This window comes from Eurosta solidaginis, chromosome 5, assembly GCF_040869045.1.
Source record: "Eurosta solidaginis isolate ZX-2024a chromosome 5, ASM4086904v1, whole genome shotgun sequence".
NCBI classification, from domain to species: domain Eukaryota; kingdom Metazoa; phylum Arthropoda; class Insecta; order Diptera; family Tephritidae; genus Eurosta; species Eurosta solidaginis.
This window is the reverse complement of record NC_090323.1, coordinates 238,137,693-238,159,072: the sequence shown is the minus strand read 5'-3', so window position 1 is coordinate 238,159,072 and position 21,380 is coordinate 238,137,693. Positions and strand designations below refer to the sequence as shown.

At 37.4% G+C, this 21,380-nt stretch overlaps 1 long non-coding RNA gene across 1 annotated transcript; it reads right to left on the bottom strand.

Moving 5' to 3' along the window:
• Positions 1-534: 534 nt before the first annotated feature.
• On the bottom strand, positions 535-19,063 carry LOC137233864 (uncharacterized). Its single transcript, XR_010947578.1, has 3 exons — positions 18,924-19,063; positions 1,091-1,191; positions 535-786 (listed from the first exon to the last, which is right to left on the bottom strand). It is a non-coding gene; the product is annotated as an uncharacterized lncRNA (long non-coding RNA).
• Positions 19,064-21,380: the final 2,317 nt, after the last annotated feature.

Sequence of the window (21,380 nt, the reverse complement as noted above, 5' to 3'; positions counted from 1 at the left end):
TGATGTCGGGGCAATTATAATGAATTATTAGCTTTTTTCGAATTTTTATGAGGCTGGTGTCGTTTCAAAATTGAAATTTATGTGGTGTTGCTGTCGGCATAAAGACCACTTTATTGCATTTAAAATATGATAAATAAGCGCTATTGTTGGTTAAACTAATGTACACACATATATATGTACATATACATTTACTGTTTATAAAATTTTGACACATTTAAAAAGTCGTTTGCACTTTATTTACGACCAACACAATGCAATGCGACGGCGCAGCGCAGTCAACCTCATTATCACGTTCCAGCAAGCAGTGGCAGATCCACGGGGGGTCCGGACCCGAATCCCCCCCCCCCCCCATTAGGAAAAGAAAAGATTTTTTTTTTAATTTTTATCGGCTCCTAAATTCCAAATTTTGTTAGGGAAAGAAAAAATGTCACATGAGCAAGACAAAAAAATAAAATAGAATAAATATTTTTGCTTTAAAATTGAAGAACTTTATTAATTATTATTACATTCCAATTAAAAGTAAAGAGGCTACATTCAAAAATTAGTAAATTTTCGAGGTTTTCTGAAAAATTCTGCTAGAATTTCGTCCTCGGTGAGTTTAATATGGGTATGGATATTTAAATAAGCAAGACCATTCAGTCGTTCCTGTCCCATCGTATTTCTCAGGTAATTTTTGATCCTCCTTAAAGTCGAAAATGATCGTTCTGGAGTTGCTGTAGTTACAGGTAGTACTGCCAAGATTCGCAAAATTTTATCGACATTCTTGAATGACTTGCTATTGATGACCTGAAAAATATCGTCAGATTGGTGTTTGCACAATTTTGACTTGATCCGAGAAAAGGGACCTACTAGGCATCAAAAACTCGATTGTTGGATCATGATTGATTACGCAAGTTCTTTTACTGAATAATCAAGAGGCGCAATCATACATAAATACATAGAAAAGATTCTTTACATGGGTTTGAATGGTACATCAACACTTTCCAGAGCGTGCCGTGTAAGATTTCACTTTTGCCTAGTAGGTGCCTTTCTCGGATCGCGTCATATATAAACTTTTTTACATGTAGATTTTTGATCGAAAAACACTCACCAGTAAAGCATCAAGCGCATTTTGGATGTTTTGGCCATGGATTCGGTGTCTCCACATCTTCACTTCAGATAGAAAATTTCCTTTTGAACAATCCAAGACATCTTCATAAAATGTGTAGATAAATAATTTGAAATAAATATTAAAATATAAAATAAAATTGTAAATAACTAATTTGACATTTCAATTTAGGTTGAAAAATATGCTCAAAAAAATTCTAAATTTGCTTAATTGCACTGCCTTGCCGACAGTTTCCCGTGATTTTAGGTTTTTTGTGTATTTAGGTAGCAATTTGGGTCAACTCGCACACGACCTTAATTTTCAAATTGCAATTTTTCTCAATGACACTTTAAAGAAAATTGACACTTGTCAGGCTTATCGAAGAAAAGTTCGAGAAATTTCTGACAGTGCTGCCATTGGATCCTTTTTGGCGCAGTATTTGAAAAATTAGACTTGTTACATTTGTGATGAGTATTGTGTATGCCGGCAACGATTTGAATATACTATGTATGAGTAGAATATGCTGTTGATTAGGTTAAATCAACTCGATTTGATTTAAAAGAAGTAAAGTTTCGAACCTAGTATACCTCCTGGCTACACCTTCAAATTTTGTTCATGTCAATCTCTTTAACCCTTTTTTGGATCTTGGCTAGTTGTTCCTATACCGTTGCTCATAATTTTATGTTATATATATATATATTTTGAGTTATAGACCCCCGCCCCCTTGGCCTGATCCTGGATCCGCCACTCCCGGCAAGGCACTAATTTTTCAAGAGTTCCTCTGTGCTAACAACGAAAACAGCAACAGCAAGTGTATGAAAACATTTATGTATGCACATGTGTGCGTATGTAATAGCAACAAAACAAAAAATTGTTTAAAGCCACATCGCAACCTGAATGCGTGTTTTATACGTGAGTCGCTTTTTTGTCGCTGCAGAAAAATTGCATTTTTCACTCAGCGCACAACAACATCAATAGGAGCGACCACCAAACATGCGTTGCATTCATTTTTAATTGGTGAAAAATAACAGGCATTTCATAGCCGTCACCATGGTAACACTATTAAATGTTCAAAATCTAAATGCATACGCACAAAAAACCGCTGCGCATGCGCCAACGTTGCCCAAGGCATTTGATATGCCCAACATTATGGTGAATGCAAACGTAGGCGCAGAAGGCGTAAAAGCGGAGGCAGTAAATGCTTAAGTGCGGCCTCGAAGGGTTTTTATGCTTTAAATGGCTAAAAGCTGACAACAACAAAAATAAAGAAAAACGAAAAAGCACTTTGAAGTAAACAAATAATGGAAATCCTAAGTTATTATATTGCGTATGTATGTATATACCATGCAGCAAAGGCTAAGGTTGAACTAGCCAGTCAATAAAGACCTCAAGTAGACTGATTGTGTCCATAGTGTTACAGCAAAGGCTTAATATAAGGTCCTTATACACGATTTCCACTTTTCGGCTGACATGAAATAAAAGGAAAAGACCAAAGATAACTGCCACCGCCATGATATCAGAATCAAGCAGGTTAATTTTAATGCCAGAGACTTCCGGGAAGCCTTTACTTAGTCCAAACAAGTTTGAACTTGATCAGTTCATTACTGCTCAAAATAAAGTCAACCTCTCTTTGTCATTGGGTTTTTACAGCGATTGTAAGCCCTATTCTGTACTATGGAGTTCTTGTTTGGTGGAAAGCTACACAAAAAAAACCTTTTGAGGTAGGGGTATTGACTGGGTATGCAGACTATCAATGCTTAGCATTACGGGAGCCCTGAAAACAACCCCGACGGCTGCACTTTGTGCCACTCTGCGCATTCCACCTGTAGACCTGGTAGCAAAGAACATAGCGTTAACAACTGCAACCAGGCTCAGTGCCTCGGGGCAACTTGAGCGCCGACCATACCGCCATAGTAGTATAGCGTAGTCACAGGATGAACAGACTACCTGATTCTCTATGTACGCTTCGAGGGAGATCTTAAGGTTACAATATAGATGGATGGTTGGCGCAAGCGTGCTCAAATGGCGGACGAGGCGATGCATGTGTACACAGATGGTTCCAAAGTAGTGAAAGGAGTAGGCTGTCTGCGGTATACTGTGCTGATTCGGAAATACACAAATCCTACAAGCTGCCAGAGGCATTTTCCAAGCGAAAATATTAGCCTTAACCAAAGCAGTAGAAACCCTGGAAAAGAAGAGCTTAAGTTGCAACCGTGCTAACTTTTATATTGACAGTCAAGCAGCAATTAAGGCAATAATCTCGCACAGCATAGCATCTAAATGCGTGTTACAGTATAAGCAGTCTCTGGAGATAATCGGAACAGGGAGAAGCATACATCCGTATTGGGTCTCAGGGCATATGGGAATAGATGAGAATGAAAAAACAGATAAACTAGCTAAACAGGGTGCATCCTTTGAAGCTTGCTCAGTAGACGTCCCAATTACACTTGAAGAGATTAAGAGAAGACGGGAGGTATACATGATCAACCAAGCGGGAAAGGCGTGGGTTCAAGCGCGGTGATGTAAAGTGTCGAAGATTATGTGTAGATCTTACAACCTTAGACTAACAAAGTTGCTTCTATCATTAAAAAGAGAGGACTGTAGACTCATCACGGGTATTCTGACTGGACACTGCTTTTGGCGTCACATACCTTTAAATTAAGCTTGGTCAGTGAAAGCAGATGTAGGAAGTGCGGGTTTGAGGAGAAAACGATCAAGCACATTTTGTGCTCGTGCCCTGCGCTTGGCAGACTAAGACTCCAGCTATTAATAGTGATACAGCTGTCAAATCTAGAAGCAGCAAGTGGCTTAAGTCCTAGAAAGCTTCTAGTATTTTCCAAGAGGAAAGAGTTATTTTTAACATAGGTCCTGGTTTTTGATAGGGTTTTTCAGTTTGGTCGTTAAAACAAACTTCTGGTAACACTACGGACTCAATCAGTCTATGTGAGGTCCTCATGGCCCGGCCAGTTCAACCTAAACTAACATAAGGTTATCCAGGGTACAACGATCCAACATAAAATTATTCATTAAATTACTTGGCTTAGCCTGATCAAAGAACGTGAAATCGAATTGATCAGTTTGTGACCGCCATCAAGCATTACACCAGTGTTCTTGGTGAGCGCACGCAAATAATGGGGCCATCACCTTGTTGTAGTCAAGACAAGTGTACGCCTATGTATGTGCAGCAAAGGAAGTGGCCGTCATGATACAAGTACGCCCCATAAGTTTTCCACTAGACTTTCAGAGCAATGTCCAAGATTAACTAACGGCGCACTCTAGCAGTGGGAGCTTATTTTTAACTCCCTGAGTAGTGCCACGCTTTTCCAGAAAGGAAGATGGTCATTGTTATAGCGATAAAAACACTTCCGGGAGGGTTTGAGGAGTGTTATCCATGTTGATAGTCCTTTTGTGGATATAGACCCCTTATATTTCGGTAACAAGCCCGATCCTCTTGCTAACGATTTAATATGACCATATTGAACTTTCTAGGCCATCCCGCCCCCAGCGCCTAGTTCCATATGAAATGGGGTCACCAGAGCCTAGGCAAGGATAAGCGAGATTGACAATTGGGTTGAAGAAGTTATAAATTGCGCTGGCGTCCACTTACGAAAGCCATACCTGCCGCGGTCATATTCTAAGCCCTCCAACTCGCTGTGGGTCACAGCTTATAGTGCTGCATTGTGTACGGGCATATCTAGTGGTATAAAATAGTTTTTAAGGAGTCTGTCTTTCTGGGAGTACACCCCATTGGATTAAGAACATAGAATACTCCTGCAGTAGTCATGTCCGTAACTAGATACGATTTAAATCCACAAATCAAATGTTCGAAGAAGGAAATGAGAACTTTATGCACTGATAGAGTTTATTAAGCCTCACAGCGGGGTTATATGAGTGTAGGCCGGCCTACTGAAAATCAACCTCCCACGGCCCGAGCAATTTTTCTTACCTGGGAACTTGTTTCACATTACTTCGAGTACTAGAGTGCGGAACATAAGCTGTATGGCTAGGTTAAGTTAGGCAGGGAAAACTACCTTGAATAACATGAAGGTCCATTTTTCTTAGCTTCTTTGAAAATCTCGACGTAGCAACGAATAAGACCAATCTCGAACCTGAATAGGTCTGTTAGAGATGCTAGTGCACCGATACTGAAATACTTTCGCCTAATTCTGCCAAGAGTTGGACAATCAAGCATGAAGTGCTTACATGATTCCCCTTCGTCATCCTCAATGCAGCTGCAGCAAGATGGGGTTCTCCATTATTTGTTATCTCCAGCATGCCCAGTGGATGAAAAGGCAACAGAAAGGTGGTTTCTCCTATGCGTGGTCAGAACCATCCATAACTGAACCAGTTGAAAACGCGTTGTAAAGGTCTACGAAGGGGGCATTTGCCATTTTGTAGGAGATCACAATATTAAAAATGCCAGTTGAATGTACTGGGAGGGAACAGAATTAGAAGTAGTACCATTTCTTAATGATTCGGAACTAGTGCAGGGTAGCTGCTGGTGCATTAGAGAGTCCTTCAAGGGTATCGCAAAAGAGAGCCCTAGGCAGGAAAACTCACCAATACAACCACCTCTCTAAGTTGTTAGAAAATTGGTCGTTTAGCCTAAGCAGTAAGACTATCGGTATTTCTTGATGGCACGTTGTATTAGCTTTCTTGACTGCGTAGAATGTACTCTGTAGAAGTACTGCGTAGAAGTACTCTGTTAAGCATCCACTATAATCTTCCCTCGTCGGATACCATGCTGTATTTCAGATATATCCCGTCTCCGTCCTCCATTTGCTTTGTCTAGTATGCCCAATGGACGGAAAGACAATAGAAATGTGGTGTCTCCTCTGTCGTTAGAAAGTAAAACTTGTCGTTCCGTTTTTGAGCTCTTTGGGTGGAAATTCTTCAGTAGTTTTCGGCGTTTTTATAACCATAAGTCCCAATCCATTTGCTCGAAAAGCGCTTTTCAGCACGTAAGTGCAATATCCAGCGTGAACGGAAAGAGAAAAGAGAGGTTAGTCCCCGCTTCACTTTGCAATGAGAACTAGTTCTATCGTTTTTCCATTCTGTGGACAGAATTTCTTTATTAATTATAGTTATCTTTGTAACCAGAAGTCTCGGACCACTTCTTCGCAAAGCGCTTTCCAGCACATAAGTTTGAATTGCTTCAGTTTAGCGGCGAGAGCTTTCTCCGTTTTCTCGCATGACTCCTACTTTTTCAGGCTTTAAGCCTGCTCTACCAGTTTAATTGTATGCTTCTCCTACAAGTGCGTAAGAACATTGCCGTGTCTGCAAAAGTCTCTTCCGCAACATTACTACTGCCGGTTATTCGTCAGATATATATGTACCAGTACCGCTGCGGAAAAGTTGATTGCATCAATCATAATGCGTCCCATATAGGTGTGACAGGGAGTTCCTCGAACTAATTCTGAGATGGAGCGTTTTTAAAGACATGCCCTGTGAAAAAGAAGCGAGTCTTTGGATTATGTGACGTACATTTCTGCAAAATGGTTCAATATTTATATCTCCACTACTACCGGTTATATACAAATAGTTATCTTATTTTGTATATATGTACACTGAAAGAAATGGTGCTAGAAAATCAACAAATCGGTTCTGTTAATTCGGTTAATTCGACCGAGTTCTTTGTCAAGCGAACAAATTAGTTTAGTCATTTCAATAGAAGAGAAATTGTCGCTCTAAAGTTAACAAAATTTGGTAAAATTGACAGATTCCCAATCAATCTAACTGATTTTTCTGTTAACACAACTGATCTTACAGGTCATTTCAACGGCGTTCAACTGTCAATACATGAGCAAATTTCAAAGAGTATTTTACGCTCACTGCGCTCTCTACCTTATTTTTATGACGATGGTACCACTTGCTAAAAAAAACACCAAAAATCAAATCGAAAAAACACAAAAAATGGGAAAACAACAAAAACTAGTTTTTCATGTATCAATACAAAACAAAAAACCCCTTTTTTGAATTTACTATGCAAAAAATTATGAGATACCGGGACACCTATTTATCGGGTACAATTTTGCAACCTCTCCTCCAATCGAAATGCAAAATTGCGCCCTCTTGTTGCAAAAGTTTTGCTTGAACTAACAGGATTTTTCCAAAGTTAGTAACATTTTATTCAAGTTTTATGAATTTTCACTCACGCGAACGAACCTAAAAAGATAATAAAAAAACATCCTTTTTATACTCAGTTGAGCAGAGCTCACAGAGTATATTAAGTTTGATTGGATAAAGGTTGGTTGTACAGGTATAAACGAATCGAGATAGATATAGACTTCCATACATCAAAATCATCAGGATCGAAAAAAAATTTGATTGAGCCATGTCCGTCCGTCCGTCCGTCCGTCTGTCCGTTAACACGATAACTTGAGTAAATTTTGAGGTATCTTGATGAAATTTGGTATGTAGGTTCCTGGGACTCATCTCAGACCGTTATTTAAAATAAACAATATCGGACTATAACCACGCCCACTTTTTCGATATCGAAAATTTCGAAAAATCGAAAAAGTACGATTCTTCATTACCTAAGATGGATAAAGCGATGAAACTTGGAAGGTGAGTTGAACTTATGGCGCAGAATAGAAAATTAGTAAAGCTTTAGACAATGGGCGTGGCACCGCCCACTTTTAAAAGAGAGTAATTTAGAAGTTTTGCAAGCTGTAATTTGGCAGTCGTTGAAGATATCATGATGAAATTTGGCAAGAACGTTACTCTTATTACTACATATTTGCTTAATAAAAATTAGCAAATCGGAGAACGACCACGCCCACTTTAAAAAAAAATTGTTTTAAAGTCAAATTTAAAAAAAAAAGTTAATATCTTTACAGTATATAAGTAAATTATGTGAATATTCAACTCCAGTAATGATATGGTGCAACAAAATACAAAAATAAAAGAAAATTTCAAAATGGGCGTGGCTCCGCCCTTTTTCATTTAATTTGTCTAGAATACTTTTAATGCCATGAGTCGAACAAAAATTTACCAATCCTTCTGAAATGTGGTAGGGGCATAGATTCTATGACGGTAACTATTTTCTGTGAAAATGGGCGAAATCGGTTGAAGCCATGCCCAGTTTTTATACACAGTCGTCCGTCTGTCCTTCCCCTCGGTCGTTAACACGAGAACTTGAGCAAAAACCGATATATCTTTACTGAACTTAGTTCACGTACTTATCTGAACTCACTTTATCTTGGTATAAAAAATGAACGAAATCCGACTATGACCACGCCCACTTTTTCGATATCGAAAATTACGAAAAATGTAAAAAATTCCTTATTCTATACCAAATACGAAAAAAGGGATGAAACATGGTAATTGGATTGGTTTATTGACGCGAAATATAATTTTAGAAAAAACTTGGTAAAATGGTTGTGACACCTACCATATTAAGTAGAAGAAAATGAAAAAGTTCTGCAGGGCGAAATCGAAAGCCCTTCGAAACATGGCAGGAATACTGTTCGTGGTATTACATATATAAATAAATTAGCGGTACCCGACAGATGATGTTCTGGGTCGCCCTGGTCCACATTTTGGTCGATATCTGGAAAACGACTTCACATTAACAACTACCACCACCCTCTTTTAAAACTCTCATTAATACCTTTAATTTGATACCAATATCGTACAAACACATTCTAGAGTCACCTCTGGTCCACCTTTCTGGCGATATCTCGAAAAGGCTTCCACCTATAGAAATAAGCCCCACTCCCTTTTAAAATACTCATTAATACCTTTCATTGGATACCCATATCGTGCAAACAAAGTCTAGAGTCACCCGTGGTCCACCTTTATGGCGATATCTCGAAAAGGCGTCCACCTATGGAACTAAGGATCACTCCCTTTTAAAATACTCATTAACACCTTTCTTTTGATACCCATACCGTACAAACAAATTCTAGAGTCAACCCTGAGCCACCTTTATACCTATAGAACTATGGCCCACTCCCTCATAAAATACTCTTTAATGCCTTTCATTTGATACCCGTATCGTACAAATACATTCTAGAGTCACCCCTGTTCCACCTTTAGAACTATGGCCCACTCCCTTTTAAAATACTCTTTAATACCTTCCATTGATACCCATGTCATACAAACACATTCCAGGGTTTCCCTCGGTTCATTTTCCTTCATGGTTATTTTCCCTTATGTTGTCACCACAGCTCTCAACTGAGTATGTAATGTTCGGTTACACCCGAACTTAACCTTCCTTACTTGTTTAATGTTGATGTTTCCGACAAAATAAAAGTTTGAGTTGTTTTGGAATCATTTCAACTTAAAGTGTTACGAAAATTAAACTTGCCGAATTACATGTAAAGTTACTCCAGTGGTGAATTACCTTCCTGCGGTTTGATTCTTTACTTTTCTGTAATTTACAAGTTCTCTTTTTAAAATGTTAAGCCAAACATTTATACTACAAGTTTTGTTCGAAACAAGCAAGTGTGGCAACTACACGCGAGAGAAGAAACTGAGAATTAGCTGAGCTGCAACTGAAAGAATTGAGAATCAGTTTTTTGACTACTATTTTCATTTCTATATTCATATTTATGTATATGTAGCAAACATGCGTATTTATGTATTCACATATTTACGTATTTATATGGCGGCCACCGTAGTGTGATGGTAGCATGCTCCACCTACCACACCGAAAACCCTAAGTTGATGGTATAATTAAGAACATTTAGGATCTCATTTTCTTGCTATCGCAATGTAACACGCTTTTATTAGAACAATTAGGACTGTGATATAAACTGTAAGATTTAATAATTTAGGTGTAGTTTTAATGTTAAAAATATATAATTATGTACAATATAGAATTTTTTTGTCGCAGACGAAAAAGCCTAATTATCGTTTAAGCTTACAATGAACTGATAAAGTGTTATATTTCTTTAGATTCAATTTATTGTTTACTTTTTAGTTAATTTTATTAACCAAAATAATAAGAGCTTATTTTTAAAAAATTTTTTTTTTCTTTAATTTTATTTTTTACTTTTTAGTTCGTTTTATTAACAAGTAATAGAAGCTTGTTCTTAGAAAAGCTTTAAATATAAGTAAAGGAGGTGAAACAAAAACACATATTTCAGTTACATATGCGTATAATCAGAAACGATATAATATAGAGACATTGCATAGACGAAAAATCGTGTGAGGCAAGCTTCACAAAATTCCAGTAGGTCACATTCACCACTTACCACAGCAAAATTTGTTAAACTACCACTGTCTGTATTTATAATTTAATAATTATTTGTACACTTTTTATTCAGCTAATGTGTTCAGAATTTTAACTTTTACTCACTAAAACTCCAATCAGTGTATTTCTGTGCTTAAATTATGTTAAAAATTGTGTTAAAGTTTTTGGTGTGGTGAAAGTGACCTACTAGAATTTTGTTACGCTCCGCTGCTTTCCACCGAAGTTCGCGCATGCAATATCTTTATATTCAAAAATTTTTGGTATAATGCGGATTGGAATTTATTAGTACACATTTTATGCGCAGCAACTTCAGCGGTGTATTCAAAGTTTAAAGCATAGTAAATATAAGTATTGAAGTCATGAGCCTGGGCATTCGCGCAATTTTAGTGATGTAAATTGCATGGCGCCAGCGCCAATGCGGTGCCAGCGCAATGGTAGCTCATTGACGAAATGACTCCAAGCGAATTTTTGACGCTACTTAGTAGTGAGTGCGTAGTACATTTTACTTGCGCTATTGAGTGAAACGACTTTTGTGTGTCAGGCACGAGTTTGGTGTTATTGGCGCTACTGGCAATGATGACACTGATCTGTTGACGGTAGCGCTGGTAGTTCAGATTTTGAATCAGAGAAAGAATTGATGACCCGTGTAAATTATTATGGCTTTGGCCGTGTAAATTATTATGGTGTATTTGTATATTTTAAATTTAATGCACAATTAATATATGTGTGTTTGAGCGGCCAAATAATAACAGTAGTATTGCTAAAGTGCTGCTTAGTTGATGAAATGTCGCTAATTTCCTAGCGATGATCAGCAGATTGTCAATATTTCGTTCAACGGACGCGCGAAATTGCCACATCTGCTCAAATTTTCCAAGATTTTGCATTCTTGATTTAACTTAAGCTGTTATGCCAATATTTTTCAGCCAGCAATTTTCAAATAGGTAATTTTTCCAAAAGCAAAATAAATTACAGAAAAGATTACAGAGTTAAACAGCCTTAAAAATTCAGCTATGTTGGTTATACACAGAAATACAACAGAGAGTTGTGTCTCCGCTTTTCGCAAGCGTTGAGATTCACCACGTGTGACACGCGTGATCCACCACGTCCAAATATCACAATCCACGGATAGGTACCGGCGGGTTTGTATGGGACTTAGGCTGTTATGCCAAAGTAAATACAAATCTTTACCGATAACTGTGTTATCGATTAATTTATCGAATTCTAACAAAGCAATATTGCATTGTCATCGGAGTTATACATGCGTGCAAAATTTCAGCTCAATCGGACACCGGGAAGTATATCAAATTTAACTTGCAAGATTCCATTACAGACAACAAAAGTGAAACTAAATAAAAGCTTATAATAAAAAGAAGCACGATGCAAATTGGAAGAGATGTTCGGCCTAAAATCTCTTCCTAGGTTATCGCGCATTACATTTATTTATTTATATGGCAACATAGGTACTTTCATACAAAGCTGTCGCAACAACTTTTTTTGTTCATTTGACTACAAAAACGGTCAATTACGAATCAACGATTTGTGCGCAGTTGATTCAACATCTTGTTGCGTTGGATAAAAATTGACAAAAATGTCGGTTGAACTGACCCGTATTTCGTTTGATTTTACCAGTCTTTTTCTTTCAGTGTATGTTTGTCTGTGTCAGCTAAATAAAAAATTTAAGTTCGATAAGCATCACTAAAGGATTAGTGCCGCTAATAAATTTTCAAGATTATGTGGACTATTTACGTATGTAAGGGAAGTCGGCAGCTATTGTAAGTTGTAAATTCTGCTGCTACCAATTGCTTGATAGTTGACTACATATTTAAGCACTCCTGTACTTTCGACATAAACAAACCATACGCAAATGCCGCGGTTAACCAAAGTTTCAGTGGCATTGGACAAAATCATTTTGTTATGGGCATTTCTCACTCCGTTGTGCAGAATGGTGGCAACCAATTTTGGTTAGTTTGCATACAATATCCAAGCGCTATTGCATTTGCTGCACACCGTCAAAGTGACATTGCGGCATGCAGGAATGTGTTAAAAACAAAACCTCTGGCAGTAAGCTGAAGTGTCACATTGTAATTACTCGAAATTCACACGAGGTGATCAGACATCGACATTTAAACTAGAAGTTTGTAGTGAGTGTGAATTATATCTATTCGCAATATAAAGTATCGAAGTATGTATTAACTATGTGTGGGTTTACTTACTTAAGCTTAATCTTTGTCAACATACATATGTACATATGTCCGTATGTATGGCGTGTATATATTTACACTTGCATATACATTTAATGAGAACTTTTAGCAACATTATGTCTTTTTAATTGGATAACCTTGATATCAACACCGCCACCACATTCACCCAGCTAGCGCATTCTAGCGCTACCAAGGGAATATAAACAAACAAGAGCAACAAGCAATTACATTGAAATAGAGCGTTCATTTTCAAACAACAACATTTACACAAAAAACCATAGCCATACGCCACATGATCATACAAGGTCATTTCACAGCTTTGGAACATAATAAATTAACAATGTGTCATAACAAAACTGTTAGCACTCTCAAATAAACGACTTCAACTTGATAGGCAGCAGTTGATGAAAGTTCTTTAAAAGACATTAAGGTCGTTTAAGTGGCCTCCGTTGTGCGGTGGTAACGTGCTCCGCTTATCACACCGAAGATCCTGGTTTCGATTCCCGGGCAAAGCAACATGAACATTTGGAAATAAGTGAAAACTCATCTGCCTTGCAGAGACGGTTAGGTGTTTGCGAAAAACATGTAGGTCCCGTTCCGCCAATTCATAGGAAAAATTAATAAGTAGCACGATGCAAGTCGCAAGAGAAAGGCTCCTTTATTCGTTTATCGAAATGTTCAGGATGAAGAGCTGAGGTGTTTTAGTCATGTCCGTCTATCAGCCCATATATTTGTTTGCATTCAAACAAATCCCGCAGCTTTTTAGGTACGCAAACGAAATTTGGCGATGTAGTTATGCGACAAAGCATTCGTCACCGGATCGGCCCACAAAGGCATATATGCCCCTTGCAACCTATTTTTAGATAAGAGGTATTTTATCGTTTCTTCCTCCCTGAAACTACGCTTAATGTTTACTTATAGGACATTTACTGTTGTCTGAAGATATCGTCAAGATCGATTGTTTATATAATATACATATATTCCATATAAGTGGTAAAGTCATCGTCATTGCTCCCACAAATAGATAGCTAGAAATGTGAAACTTTGTGTGAAGATTACGAACCAATTATGTATTCGAGACTTATCAAAAATGTTGTCTATATGTACATGTTCTCTAAATAATATAAATATAAGATATATTACAATTGTACAATTGATTTTTCATATATTACGAATTTTTGAATTTTGATCACATTATTCTTCCGCTCCATTTCTGAGATGTGAGCTAACTTGTCTACAGCCCTGGACATAGCTAGAGAAAGTGATGAATGTCCGCATCCTTGGAGCAAGGGTGCAATCCCATTAAATATATTCCTCGAATTCCCACAGGAAATAGCGTAAGGGTGCTGGTACGAAGCCATACGTACGCTTTCTATCCATTTCGGAACTCCTCATGGCTATCTCATCAGGAAATGCATTGCCTTTAGACCCAGCTAGGCTCCACAATTCCGTACGATATGCGAATTTGCTAAATTGGATACTAATGTATTTCAGGCTGCACGGCTGTAAACAAATTTCTATTCATTGGTATATGCGACCGTGCCGCCTTGAAGCAGTCTGACTGCTCTCTATCTCTTTGGCATAGACCGCCGCTTGGAGAGCACTGCGGGAGTCAAGAAGTCGCTGATGCGTTTTGTAAATCCTTTGTAAGTTAAAAGTTTGAAATGGTTTAGTATACCAGCGTCTTCTCTATCAGGCTTTAATGAGCAAAGAACCCAAGCAAAAATTTGAACATTACTTAAGAACATGTATTCTATGTAAGTCCTTCGCTAGGTAAACTTATGGCACTGCTGAAAAAATGCAAGAAGACAAGTTCGTATCTTAAGTCTTTGGTTAGTTCACATTTCATCCAAAGTCTTTCTCAATAAAGCTTTTTAGAGTTTGTGTAAAAGATGTTAGAAGGAGAGCTCGTATACAAGGACATTTTCTCCATCACATGGATATGTATATAAACTGGCAGTTAATATTTGACAGATAACCAAACCAGTTCGATTGAAGTGTCAGTCAGCATTGACTGGAGATGGTGAGAGCAGCCCTATTATTTTGATGGTTTAAACTCCAGGTTTGATGTACCATGTTCGATTCGCATTCTAACTCCTTCGTTAATTAAATGTGTGTTTATATTTGTTCTCAATAAAGGATGCTAGTACACAAGTTCGCCACTTAAATCTTTTGTAACTTTGATATCGAACATGTTCATTTACTAACACTTATGTATGTTTATCCTTGTGATAAAACAAATATTTAATAAATTTTTATAGATTCGTATCCTAAGTCCTTCGTTAGTTAAATTACTGCTTAAGATTTTGTAGCATACTTACGAGTTTGTGTCTTTAGTCATGCGTTATTTTCCCTTGTACTAAGGTTTTTGTTCAATTAAGCATGCTGGAATTCAAGCTCCTAACCCAAATCTTTTTCTGGTTAAACTTTGCATTAAGTTTTTGCCAGAATCTCATTTAGTCTCTTAAATATTTACAAAGTTAGACTTTGTGTTTGTCTTCTTTCTTAATAACATATGGTAGAACAAAAGTTCGTTTCTCGAGTCTTTTATACCTTTAGCTTTGCAATAAGTTTTATGCTTAAAAACTTTGCTGAATTCGTCTCCTAGGTCCTTAGTCCTTATATTAAGGTATTCCATGAGACATGCTTAAACTTAACTTTCGCTAATGAAACGGCGGCCACCGTGGTGTGATGGTGGCGTGCTCCGCCTATCACACCGTATGCCCTGGGTTCAACTCCCGGGCAAAGCAACATCAAAATTTTAGAAATAAGATGTTTCAATTAGAAGAAAATTTTTCTAAGCGGGGTCGCCCCTCGGCAGTGTTTGGCAAGCACTCCGGGTGTATTTCTGGCATGAAAAGCTCTCAGTGAAAACTCATCTGCTTTGCAGATGCCGTTCGGAGTCGGCATAAAACATGTAGGTCCCGTCCGGCCAATTTGTAGGGAAAAATCAAGAGGAGTACGACGCAAATTGGAAGAGAAGCTCGGCCTTAGATCTCTTTGGAGGTTATCGCGCCTTACATTTATTTTTTTTTATTAAAGTTCTTTTTAAACAAAATTTGTTAGATAGAAAGTTTGTATCCTATATCTGTCGATAGTTAAACCATTGTTTGGTAGTTGTTTGTGTGTAGAAGGAGAATGATGAAAAAGGAAGAAAACTGATTAATTGCTTGCTTTGCTGAATAGCAGTCGCTGTCCTCCCTCTGTACATACGTGAGGGCTGAATCAATTTTAAAAGGTTTACGAAGTTGTCACGTGCACCTCCGCATTAACTTTATTCTAAATAAAGCATGCAAATGATTGAATTTGGATCTTAAATCTTTTATGAGGCTAATTTGTGTTTACGATTTTTTTTTTCAAGGATACTAAAAGCCAGTTCGTAACCAAAGTGTTTCGTGAGCTTAACTGCGGGCTCTTAAATACTGATAACTCTATATAGCAACGTGGCTTACTGCTTATTCGCCTTCTTTAAAAAACAACCATCCAAGGAACACCTTTTTTCATTTACCACAAGTTTTAAATTCTTAATTTCTTGCAGCATATAATTACCAGCTAAATTTTTTATCATCATCCAATTCTAATCCATCTATACACAACAATTCGGGTTGGGGTCATTATATTGATTTCCCCTTTCCCAGAGCATTCTTCTTGCAATGAATATCCTGCTGTTCTGTTGGGTTGCTATAACATCATGGCATAATTTATTTACATATCGAGAATTCTTTGTCAAATCAGCCATACACCCTGCCCATTTCAATTTTGAGAAAAAAATTTTTTTGAACACACGAAAAAATTCATCAAGGAGTTTAGTTTTTACGCCGTTACGTGTTTTTTTTTTTAAATAAAGTCTTTTAACTTGAAGACAACTGTCTAAATTGAGGAATCTCGCAAAAAAGTGCCATTTTTTAGTAAAAAATGACCGGAAAAATACAATTCCTCAATAATAATGACCAAATTACTTATTACAAATATTTTGGGGGTCGCTAAATAAGAATCCGATGTCAAATTTCAAATTCAAGATGGGTCAACTGTAAGAAAAATACTGTCCGCCATCTTGGATCCGCCACCTGGAATTTGAAATTTGACATAGGATTCTTGTTTAGCGACCCCCACAATACTTCTAATAATTAATTTGGTCATTATTTTTGAGGAATTATATTTTTTCGATCATTTTTTACTAAAAAATGGCACTTTTTTGCGAGATGCCTCATTTTAGACAGTTGTCTTCAAGTTAAAAGACTTTATTTTTAAAAAACACCTATGGGCATAAAAAACTATACTTCTTGACGAATTTTTTCGTGTGCTCAAAAAATGTTTTTCTCAAAATTGAAACGGGCAGGGTGGTCCCTGATTTGACAAAGAATTCCCCATAGAGTTTTTAATGAAATTCATACGTTTTGTGAATTCTATTTATTTATTTACTTTCTTATTAGAATTATCAGGGGACTTTTCCTTATTTCTGTCATCTCTACATAGAAGGTAAAGAGGCTATCAATTAATTGAACTCAAACAAGTAAGGAAGGCTAAGTTCGGATGTAACCGAACATTACATACTCAGCTGAGAGCTTTGGAGACAAAATAAGGGAAAATCACCATTTAGGAAAATTAACCTAGGGTAACCCTGAAATGGGTTTGTATAACACGGGTATCAAATGGGAGGTATTAAAGAGTATTTTAAAAGGGAGTGGGCCATAGTTCTATAGGTGAACGCCTTTTCGAGATATCGCCATAAAGGTGGACCGGGGATGACTCTAGAATGTGTTTATACGATATGGATATCATATTAAAGGTATTAATGAGGGTTTTGAAAGGGAGTGGCCCTCAGTTGTATATGTGAAGGCGTTTTCGAGGTATCGAACAAAATGTGGACCAGGTTGACCCAGAACATCATCTGTCGGGTATCGCTAATTTATTCATATATTTAATACCACGAACAGTATTCCTTCCATGATTCCAAGGGCTTTTGATTTCGCCCTGCAGAACTTTTTCATTTTCTTCTACTTAAAATGGTAGGTGTCACACCCATTTTACAAAGTTTTTTCTAAAGTTATATTTTGAGTCAAAAAAACAATCCACCCACCATGTTTCATCCCTCTTTCGTATTTGGTATAGAATTATGGTATTTTTTTCATATTTCGAAATTTTCGATATCGAAAATGTGGGCGTGGTCATAGACTGATTTCGCCCATTTTTCATACCAAGATAAAGTGAGTTCAAGTAAACACGTGAACTAAGTTATTTAAAGATATGTCGATTTTTGCTCAAGTTATGGTGTTAACGGCCGAGCGGAAGGACAGACGGTCGACTGTGTATAAAACTGGGCGTGACTTCAACCGATTTCGCCCATTTTCACAGAAAACAGTTATCGTCATAGAGGCTATGCGCTGACCAAAGGATTGGTAAATTTTTATTCGACTTATGGCATTAAAAGTATTCTAGACAAACTAAATGAAAATGGGCGGAGCCACGCCCATTTTGAAATTTTCTTTTATTTTGTATTTTGTTGCACCATATCATTACTGGCGTTGAATTTTGACATAATTTATTTATATACTGGAAAGATATTCAACTTTGTTAAAATTTGACTTAAAATAATTTTTTTTTTAAAATGTGGGCGTTATTCGTCGTCCGATTTTTCTAATTCTCATTTAGAACACATATAGTTATAGGAGTAACGTTCCTGCCAAATTTCATCATGATATCTTCAACGACTGCCAAATTACAGCTTGCAAAACTTTTAAATTTCCTTCTTTTAAAAGTGGGCGGTGCCACGCCCATTGTCCAAAATTTTACTAATTTTCTATTCTGCGTCATAAGTACCAAGTTTCATCGCTTTATCCATCTTTGGTAATGAATTATCGCACTTTTTCGGTTTTTCGAAATTTTCGATATCGAAAAAGTGGGCGTGGTTATAGTCCGATATTGTTCATTTTAAATAGCGATCTGAGATGAGTGCTCAGGAACCCACATACCAAATTTCATCAAGATACCTCAAAATTTACTCAAGTTATCGTGTTTACGGGCGGACAGATGGACGGACATAGCTAAATGAATTTCTTTTTTCACCCAGATCATTTTTATATATAGAAGTCTATATCTATCTCGATTAGTTTATGCCATTACAGCATACCGTTATGTGAACAAACTTAATATACTCTGTGAGCTCTGCTCAGCTGGGTATAAAAATAATGCCAACACTTAACAAGTTTTCACACAGTACGGACAAACTTTGGCAAAGGAAATACACGGATTTCACCACAACAGTATTACATATTACAAAGTACACTTTTTACTCAAAACAAAAAAGATACTACCAAATACCAAACATTTACATTAAAACGACCAAATGTGGAATAACAACAAAAAGCTATTTATATAACACATGTTTACACAAAACTTTGTCCAATGATATACAATACCAATCAAATCACTTCACCATTTATAGATAGAAGTTTTTATGGCCTATGCTGACAGCACTGACGGTGATGAGCGTGAGGGACGAAGTTGTGTTACAATTAGCAAATCGCACACATTTTTTGTTTACTTTCAATTTTTTACTGCTCTGTTCAAAACGTTACCACTCAATTGCATTCGATCAAATGCAATCCAATCTAATTTTACTTAAATTAAATCGAACTAGACTAATGCGCCGCCATCACTTCTAAAACAACTACCAATCAATGTAAGCTATTGCGGGAGGTGGGCTGAATGGTGAATGTACATAGAGCACTTCACTTCCAATCGCTATCGACGTTATAAATCAATCATTTTGCAGTTCATGCCACTACCATTCAAGGCGGTGAATTGTGTCCTCTCCTCGCCACCCTCTAGTAGTCAATGAGTTGAGCTCTTAAGCGACTCGAGCTACTAAAAGCCAATGTGGCGCTCACCTTCAGCTTTTAGTGATATAGGAAGAAAACCAAAAAGGTGTTCGCAAAGATGTGTGAATGTGTCACCTTGAACACTGCAAGAATTAATGTCGTGCAGAAATTGTTATTAACTACGTGGCTATAAATTTTTCAATGCGCTAGCTTATAATTTGTTTTTACTCATGTGTGGAATATGTAAACTGTTGTCTTCGCCTTTCCAATGATCGATAGCTTCCTACTCTACACCAGACTCTTCAGATTGAGGTTTACACATTCACATAAACACATGTTGGATTCTTATATGGCTACCCACGTGTTATTACTTTGTTTATATATTATAGATACTCGAAATTCACAGAAAAGTAAAAGTTTAATATAACTCATGTAATCCAAATTTCATGCATGCTCCGCCTACCACAACGGAGATCCCTGGTTCACAGCACGGGAAAAGCAACATCAAAATTTTAGAAAAAAGTTTCTTCAATTAGAACAAAATTTTTCTAAGCGGGGTCGCCCCTCGGCGATGTTTGGCAAGCACCACGATTGTATTTCTGCCATGAAAAAAAGCTCTCAGTGAAAATTTATCTGCCCTGCAGTTGCCAATTGGAGTCGGCATAAAACAAGTATGTCCTGTCCCTCATATTTTTAGGAAAAATTCAAATTAGCTCGACGCAAGTTTGAACAGAAGCTCGGCCTAAAATCTCATCCAAGGTTATCGCGCCTTACATTAATTGTTTTTTTTTTTTATGCAAATTTTAAAAAGGGAGGATTTACAAAAAACTTCATGGTTCATAAAATAACTTTGTGCTTTTGGCAAATACTGAAAGCTTCCTATGTCCTATCACGGAGAAATAAGAGGAGATAGCCACTATCTATCAAACACGAATCGGTAGACGTTACTGATTTTTAAATCTAAGCCAACTGACTTATCCGACAACTGACGCTTCAGTCATAATAGGCAGAAGATGACTAAGAACAACACTTTGGGATGTACATTCCTGACCATCTGCAGTTGAGTTAACCGTCAACGCGTAACAAACCGTACTAGCATTATTTACTAGGAAATATAAGGTTCCTATTTGGACTAACCTAAACCTTGGAGGAGTAACCCTACAAGAAAGATTTAACACAAAATATATAGGGGTTTCCTATATAGTAAGTTGTCTTGGAAACTCCATGTGGAAGAGGGATCAAAGAAACCCTTCGCGGAACTCTATGCATTCAAGCGGATGCTAGGCTGCACGTGGGGCCTATCACGCAAATTCTCTCATTGGGTATTTACGGCAATTGTCAAACACATACGTTACTACGGGGGCCTTGTTTTTCTGGACAGTCACACAATAAAGTACGCATACCAAAAAACTTGAAGGGATATGCAAATTATCAATGGTTAGTGTAACGGAAACCCTAAAATCTACCCCGATAGCTGCATTGCATGCCATACTACACATCCCGCCTGCGGATCTTATGTCTAAAAATATAGCTTTAGCCACTGCAACAAGACTTAAGGTCTCGGGGCACCTTGAATGCAGATCATATGCCCATAGCAGTATAGCGCCATATAATATCAAGGAAATGGAATATATAGTACCGTTCCTGAGCTTCGGAAGAGATTTAAGGGCCACAATTGAGGGGGGTTATCGCTAGGGTGCAGACATGGCAAAACATACTATATAAGTGTACACGATTACTCTAAGTAAACGGTAGGGGTCGGATCTGCTGTTTACTGTTTATATTCAGAAATAAGTGAATCCTTCAGGTTGCCAAATCACTGCAGCGTCTTTCAGGCGGAAATTATGGCCTTAAAAATAGCAGCAGAAAAACTGGAGGAAGCGTTATTAAACTGCAGGCACGTCAATATACATGTTTATAGTCAGGCGGCCACTAAGGCAAACTACACCGCACTTCATCAAGAAGTGTGCTGGAAAGCAAAGAAGTATTGTAAAACCTTCGCTTAGGCCAGGTCAAATATCATTTCTGGCTTCCCGATCATGAAGGGATAGCAGGTAACGAAAATGCCAATG